Source organism: Leiobunum rupestre, chromosome 4 (genome assembly GCF_980474605.1).
Source record: "Leiobunum rupestre chromosome 4, qqLeiRupe1.1.hap1, whole genome shotgun sequence".
NCBI classification, from domain to species: domain Eukaryota; kingdom Metazoa; phylum Arthropoda; class Arachnida; order Opiliones; family Sclerosomatidae; genus Leiobunum; species Leiobunum rupestre.
Genome location: NC_143387.1, coordinates 16,261,159 through 16,269,284, shown reverse-complemented (window position 1 = coordinate 16,269,284; position 8,126 = coordinate 16,261,159). Strand labels below are relative to the sequence as shown.

At 38.7% G+C, this 8,126-nt stretch overlaps 1 long non-coding RNA gene across 1 annotated transcript; it reads right to left on the bottom strand.

Annotated features, from left to right (window-relative positions):
• Nucleotides 1–217: 217 nt before the first annotated feature.
• LOC149946487 (uncharacterized) lies at nucleotides 218–7,700 on the bottom strand. The gene is made up of 2 exons (XR_016480298.1): nucleotides 7,583–7,700; nucleotides 218–990 (listed from the first exon to the last, which is right to left on the bottom strand). It is a non-coding gene; the product is annotated as an uncharacterized LOC149946487 (long non-coding RNA).
• Nucleotides 7,701–8,126: the final 426 nt, after the last annotated feature.

Here is an 8,126-nt window from a genome sequence, read left to right as displayed (position 1 = left end):
AAAAATGTCGAAATATTATGTATTTTCCTAGATAAATATTGGCGGTAAGTAACAATTTTATATTTATCATATCTTTCTAAATAATAAATTGCGCTTAAAACTTTTGCCATTTCTGTAATCATTGACAAATAATACACCTAAAACAATAAACAAAAACCAAAAAAAAACAAAAGGTGCCATTCTTAAAAATTCCCTTAAATTCATTGAAGAAACGCCATTTAGTAAGTTAAAACATTTAATAGAAAAAGGTTAAGAACAATAATTATTATACATCTGATCAACACGAGAATACAATGCACTTCACACGAGTATAAACCTCCCCGACGTTATCTACCAAGCAGACGATATTTTTACAGGTCCGCCAGGCATAACAACCGTGTAGGACATAACCCATATATCACAGTCTATTTCCAATACTCCCCTTGACTGGGATATGTTAAAGTTACTTTATTAACAACATTGAAATAATAAATAAAGAATTAACAAAGTTAGTTAAAACACAACTTCATGAGGATGCAGAATTCTTTAAACTTTCTCTTAGGTAATAGTTTAGTGAATACATCTGCAATGTTATCATTAGTTCGGACGAATTGTAAGTTATATATATTATTGTTCACACAGTCCCGAACATAGTGAAAACGCACGTCTATGTGTTTTGATCGGTTGTTTTCAATGTCACTTTTAGAAAAATTTATTGCCGCTTGATTGTCACAATTCAATTCTGTCGATTGTAATGTTAAATGGTCCATATCGGTCGAGTTAAAAAGTTCTTTTATTATCGGATTCAGCCATGCTATCTCGGTTGACACCTCTTTCAGTGCTAGATACTCAGACTCCATCGTCGACAGTGCTACACATGATTGCTTGACCGACCTCCACATGATCGGGTTATTTCCAATATTTATGATGAAACCGCTTGTGGATTTCCTGTCATCTAGGTCAGATGCCCAAGATGCATCGGAAAAAGCCACCAGTTGTATTGCATCCGTTCTATGATAAAGAATACAATTATTAATCGTTTCAACAACATATTGTAGAAGCGTCTGGGCGGCATCCCAATGCCTCTTCGTTGGACATGAAGAAAAGCGTGCCAAATACGATACCGCAAATGTTATATCCGGTCTAGTCCGTTGGGATAAATATATAGCAATATCCCTATTAATTTTCGATATGGAAATTCTTCATGATTGCCGATATCTACTTTAGCATTGCTTCGCAAATCAGTTCCGACAGGTAGTGGGATCTCCTTTTTCCTTTGGCCAGTTTGAATTTCTACCTTGAATTCAGTCTTGATCTTGTTTATATAGCTTTTCTGATGTATGATGCCTTCGCCTCTTTTCGTTAAGTCAAATTCCACTCCTAGAAAATGCTTCAATTCTCCTAAATCTGATACGTCAAATTCGGATTGTAGTTGTTTTACTAAAGTCTCCATAATCGTGGAATTCTTGGACATCAGAATTATATCATCAACATATACTATCAAGATTGACATCATGTATCTTCTATATATACAATTACAACCAGGAATCCTAGTATACCCCATCCTTTTCAATGTACCATCTAATTCTGAGTGCCATTGTCGGCCGCTCTGCTTAAGACCATAAAGTGCCTTCTTTAGTCGCCATACCTCATGTTTCCCCGATCGTGAAAAACCGCTTGGTTGTTCAACATATATTTCCTCATCAAGGCTCCCGTAGAGATAGGCACACTTTACATCCAGTTGGCGATGGGTCCAACCAAGACAAACAATAAATAGAAAAACGCATAACCGGATCAAGGTAAAGTTAACAACCGGAGCATATGTAAGATTATAATCTTCACTCGGATTTTGGGAATAACCTTGGGCTACAAGTCTCGCCTTATATCTTGCGATCTCACCTGTTGCCTTCCTCTTAATATTGTAAACCCATCTTGTACCAAAGACTTTCTTATTGTCCGGTCTACAGACGACATCATACACATCTCGGTCCCGGAATGTGTCCAACTCCATCGTCATGGCTGTGTGCCACTCATCTGAGTCCTTACTACGCATGGCTTCCGCATATGTGTGTGGAATGTCGGCCAGGTTTGCCTCAACATTATCTTCCTTAAACTTGAACTCCGATGGGTCGAAGGTTTCTCCTCTATCCTCCAAGTATTTTTGCATTTCGTTATTCGATCTGATTCTGTGCGTCGACTGACCATCATAGTAATAAACGTCAATACACCCTTTAGACGTTCCGGTAGTTCTAGTTTTGACTTCTCTTCGCCAATTATGTTTGACTTCTGGTACGGGAGGTGTCTCAGGGCTAGATATGACTGAACTCTCCTTCGAAATATCCGAGCCATCCTGGCTTCCATCAGAATTATCTGTATGTTCTACTGAAAGATCTTGTACTTCAGGTTCGACCTCATCTGCACTTTCATACTGTGACTCTTCTGCATCCGAACAATTCTCTGGCCAGGATTCATTATAAAAATTAGTCATCTCATCTGCTTTCCGGGTATTTTGATTTCCTCGTATGGCTTCCCACCCTCGTTTCATTTCGTCAAACGTGACATGCTTCGTTTCTTGGATGTCATTTGAATGTGGAAGCCATATCCTATACCCACTGGTCGCAGTGGCATATTCTACCAGGATACCAGGACGTGCTCGTCTTTCCAACTTGTTTCTTTGCGGTTTTGGTAAGTGGACGAATGCGAGGCATCCGAAGCGTCTCAAGTGGCGTGCTGATAGTCTCCTTCCAGTCCATCGTTCTTCAGGAACCATATTGGACCATTTCGAATGTGGCAGTCTGTTATTCAGGTATACGAATGTACGCAGCGTTTCAGCCCACATTGTCTGGGGAAGTCCCGAACCTTCTAATAACGTGTGAGTTCCATCAAGTGCCGTCCTGTTAAAACGCTCGGCGACGCCGTTCATTTCCGGGGAGTACGTATTTGTCCTCTCTATTTGAACTCCGTCTTCTTTACATGATCTTTCAAATGCATTCGAACAGTACTCCAAGCCATTGTCTGTTCTTAATCTCATAAGCCTGTTACCCGTCTGTCTCTCTGCCCACGACTTAAACTCCAAATAGACTTCTAAGACATTCTGCTTAGATTCCAGGAGATATATCCTTGTTCTTCTTGTAAAGTCATCCACAAAAGTATTTTGCCCTTCCACTAGATAGAACTGGTGAAGGGCCCCAAAGGTCGCTATGGACTAGCTCCAATGATCGTGTTGTTGTTATCTTCTCTATAGCCCTTGCGGGTGCTTTAGTTGACTTGGCCAACCGACAAGGTATACATGGCGTGAATTGCCCTGTAAACTTTGGTAAACCAAGAACAATGGCATTTCTGCTTAACCGTTTCATTCTGTCCACATTCGGGTGCCCCAAACGAACGTGCCAAAGCGCTTCCTCATCCGCTACTCCAACATGACTTTCGCTTGTTTTCTTTACAAATCCATCGACTATATATAAGTTATTCCGCTGCAAGCGCGCAGTCATGATAAATTCATCTGTTCCATCATCTAGGACCGTAACAATACCATTGATTGTCGTAATTCTGTACCCTTCATTATCAATTCTTCGATATGATAATAAATTTCGTTTTTAATTTGGCATGTAGAAGACATCCTTCAATGTGACCGACACATCCCCTGTCGGGGTTCGTAGTGTTAATTGGACCTCTCCAATACCTTCAGCTTGTGAACTCTTATCAGCTGAGTCCACCTTTCTATCAGTCTTCGTAAGAACCGTAAACCACTCCTTATTTTTACAGAAATGGTGGGTTGCACCACAATCCAAAATCCATGCATCCGTCTATATTTCAGTCAACATCGCCGAAGCAAAGAAAACTCTCTTCTTTGTTTCTTCCGATCATTGGGTTCTGCCTGTTGTTTGCTGCCTGAGTCCACTTTACAATCCCTTGCGAAATGACCTTCTTTGTTACAATTGTAACATATAAGCTTCTTAGTCTTTCGCTGTTTGGTGTTTGCACGTTTCGCCTGTGCATAAACCACCGTTGAATAACCTTCCTTCTCACGAGCCAATTGTCTTTGCCTTTCGAATTCCCCTATCAGCAACCTCTTCACGTTCTCTGGTGTGAATTCTACATCTGTTAATGAGTGGGCTCTAAAGACAACATTGTCGAACTGACTCCGTAAATGATGGATCATTTGATACGCGATCTCATCCGCAGGGAGTGTTCGTCCAGCTAACTCTAGCTTCTCAGCAGCCGCAGTTACTCTTGCTAAATACCCAGCCATAGATTCAGGTTCCGTAAAACGAATATTTAAAAATTCTCCCCTTAATGCTGAAATTCTTGACCGCGATTTTGGCTCGTGTTGATCCTCCAACAACTTCCACGCCTCAGTTGCCGTTTTACATGTTAGTAAAATATTCTTGTGTTGATTATCCACCGCTATTGTGATTCTCGATAACGCCCTTTGCATGCGCGCATGATAGCGTTCCCTCTCTTCAGCCCTGGCTGTTTCTGGAGGGGGAGTTTCCGACTCATCCACGATGTTCCATAATCCCAAATCCAATAAGAGCAAACGCATATCAATCTTCCATTGTCCATAATTGTCATCATTTAGTTTGTTAAAACCAAATAGAGGCATTTGGGTAATTCCACGTCAAATCGCCCGATTTTGGAAAAAGTTCCCCACGGCACCATAACCAATTTTGATGAAAATTTACAGGTTATTAACATATATAATTTTAGTGGGAAAACTAAATTTTTAGCTCTTAATTCCTTGTAGTTTTTAAAATATGATTTTTTAAAAAAAGCCATATTTAGGTCTAAATAACTCGAGAACAAATAAAGACAGTCCCGTGAAGTTAAACACGGGTAAAACATAGGTGATCGAGAGTCCTCGTGTGAAGTTTGAGCCAAAACAAATAAACAGGTAATTAATTATAAAATTTTGAAAATGGACATTTTCGCTCAATTTTAGTTTCGCGAGGTAAATTCCACGGTATGCGTTTCCAAAACTATTGATTAGACATAAGATATTGGATTATTTATGTGGTAAAACATACCCAATTAACACGAAAATACCAATAAAAAATATCTTAAAAGTGTAGTTTCTGGGTTATAGTTGCGTGAATCGACCCGTTTTTGTGAAAAATTAGAATACATGGTACTGTTTCAAGCGAAATTACGGTATGGCGCCAAATGATACTCATGTGAAACGTAATATAATTTAAAAGCTAATATTCCAAGCTACAATACGGATAAATAAAAAAGTTGAGTATGGAAGAGCGCCAACTTTAAAATTAAGATTGAATTTTACGAAACTTTGACGCTTTCTCTTCGACAATCGTGTAAGTGAGGTTTACTATACCTACCTGTTGAAGACGCCACGAGTCATTCTGATGATTACTAACCTCTCCTTTTCTTGGTGTACCTCTGCTGTGATAGCCGACGAGTAGAATATCTCTCGCTTCTCTTGGGTTAAGGCAACTTATGAACCACAAAGTTACTTATACGCGGGGGCTTATTTCCTGGGCTGAAAAACATCAATGTACGCTAGTTTCCAGCGAAATTTATTACAGCGCCTAATTAAATTATACATATTATATTTTGAAAGCTTATATATTATATATTATAATCTACAATATGGTAAATTAAAAAAGTGAGTATTAAGACTGATTCCCACTTAGCGCGAAATTTGATTTTCGTGAGACGAATTGAAGGTCGCGAATAAAATTTACTATAGAGCCAAGCTATACGGCGAAAACTAAATTCGTCGCGAAAATATCGAAAAGTCGTTAAGTGGGAATTAGGCTAGAAAAATAATTATCTCTAAAATGAAAATTGATCTTAAGGCATTTAACTGTTCATTTAATTGCTCAAACAAAACAAATACTTATTAATTTTTGACAAAAATGTAATTGTTTTCCAATCTAAAGTGCTGAGTAGGTTTTTCCATCGGAAATAATATTCCGCAAAGGTACCCAACATAGGTCTTCTCTCCTGGGCCAATAGAGCTTTAAATGTTTTCTACGAAGAAAGCTAACGGAGACGTCTTTCTCCTCTTCGCGTCGTTCTACAATATTTCCTACCGGCCATTCTTCATCGTATGTACACGTAATAAATGAACCTGGCATGCGCTCTTCCCAAACTAAACCTTCCATATTATTTGGTTGGAATAAAATCACTTTCGTCGATAATTGATCATCTGATACTCTCTTTCAATTAAGTTCGTTTTCATTTTCAGGAATGTAAGCGTGGTGTGATCGAGTTCCAGCGATTGTTTTTATCCCGACATATCTCTCGTTTAGCGAATATTTTTCGACGTGATTTCAACGTCTCTTTTAGCGATGTATCCAAAATCTATGTTTTTAATATTTTGTATACACCACGTATACATCTCTTCTGGTTTTTGTATTTGGGAAGTCTTGGCAGCCTGCAAACTCGCTTTGGCCACAAGTCTTTTCACAGTGCCATCAAGTCCATCGCGGGGACTTTTGCCATGTGAGTTGGCGAAAAAGTGCCATTCCGCTTCAATCTTAAAATTATTTTCGTGGGAGCATAAATTGGCGAGATTTTTAAAATTTTTGTACCGACTGCCGGCTCCATCACTGAAGTAAATTAGTTTGTCAATGGTGGTGGGAAGTTTTCACATGATATCAGCAATCATTTTGGTCAAAATGAATGCACTGTATTGGAGTTGTGTGCGAGACAATCCGAAATTAATTAGCTATAATGTTCAAGCGTCTCTTCTGATAATAAGGGTTTATAATACACGACGAATGGATGTAGGGTTGCCTGTGTATTGGTTCAGTGGTGACCTTGTAAAGCGTCTTGAACAATGAAACTGAAGTTTCGACTCGTGGCGTCATCAACAGGTAGGTATAGTAAACCTCACTTACACAATTGTCGAAAAGAAAGCGCCAAAGTTTCGTAAAATTCAATCTTAATTTTAAAGTTGGCGCTCTTCCATACTCAACTTTTTTATTTATCCGTATTGTAGCTTGGAATATTAGCTTTTAAATTATATTACGTTTCACATGAGTATCATTTGGCGCCATACCGTAATTTCGCTTGAAACAGTACCATGTATTCTAATTTTTCACAAAAACGGGTCGATTCACGCAACTATAACCCAGAAACTACACTTTTAAGATATTTTTTATTGGTATTTTCGTGTTAATTGGGTATGTTTTACCCCATAAATAATCCAATATCTTATATCTAATCAATAGTTTTGGAAACGCATACCGTGGAATTTACCTCGCGAAACTAAAATTGAGCGAAAATCTCCATTTTAATTTTTTTTTAATTAATTACCTGTTTATTTGTTTTGGCTCAAACTTCACACGAGGACTCTCGATCACATATTTTTTACCTGTGTTTAACTTCACGGGACCGTCTTTAATTTTTCTCGAGTTATTTAGACCTAAATATGGCTTTTTCGATTAAAGAAAATTGTCGTTCCTTGCACATGCTTTTTTTAAAAAATCATATTTTAAAAACTACAAGGAATTAAGAGCTAAATATTTAGTTTTCCCACTAAAACTATATATGTTAATAACCTGTAAATTTTCATCAAAATTGGTTATGGTGCCGTGGGGAACTTTTTCCAAAATCGGGCGATTTGACGTGGAATTACCCATATACGAATCCCTATCTTGATTATCATACGCAACCGCCATTTCTTGAAAAGGCCTCGCTTCGTTAGGCTTAGCGTCGGCGGAATCTTTAGACAACTCACTAATAGCGTATTCCATTGGGATGCTCGGAGCGCTCGGGATTTATTTTCGTTTTCCATTGGGAAAAATCGAGCAGCTCGGAGGCCGAGTTACGTCCTCCATTGGCAACGCCACTCGCTCGCAGATCGGAAAAAATCACTCGGTCTTGAAAGTCCGAGCGATTTTTTCCGAGCGCTCGGATCACCAATGGAATACGAACTTCATACACTAAAGCTTGACTCTCGGAAAATAGCAGACGATACGTCACTCTCTTAAAAATTCGTATTTCATTGTCACATCGGAGCTCGAGTAGTGACGTCACCGTATAATCATGGGCCAATAAAAGATGAAATCTTTCTTTTATTGGCCCATGGTATAATCCAGAGCACTCGAAAAGCGGTCCCAATGGAATACGCCATAAATCTGGCGCACAACTACCTTAAATTCATTGAAGAAACGCCGTTT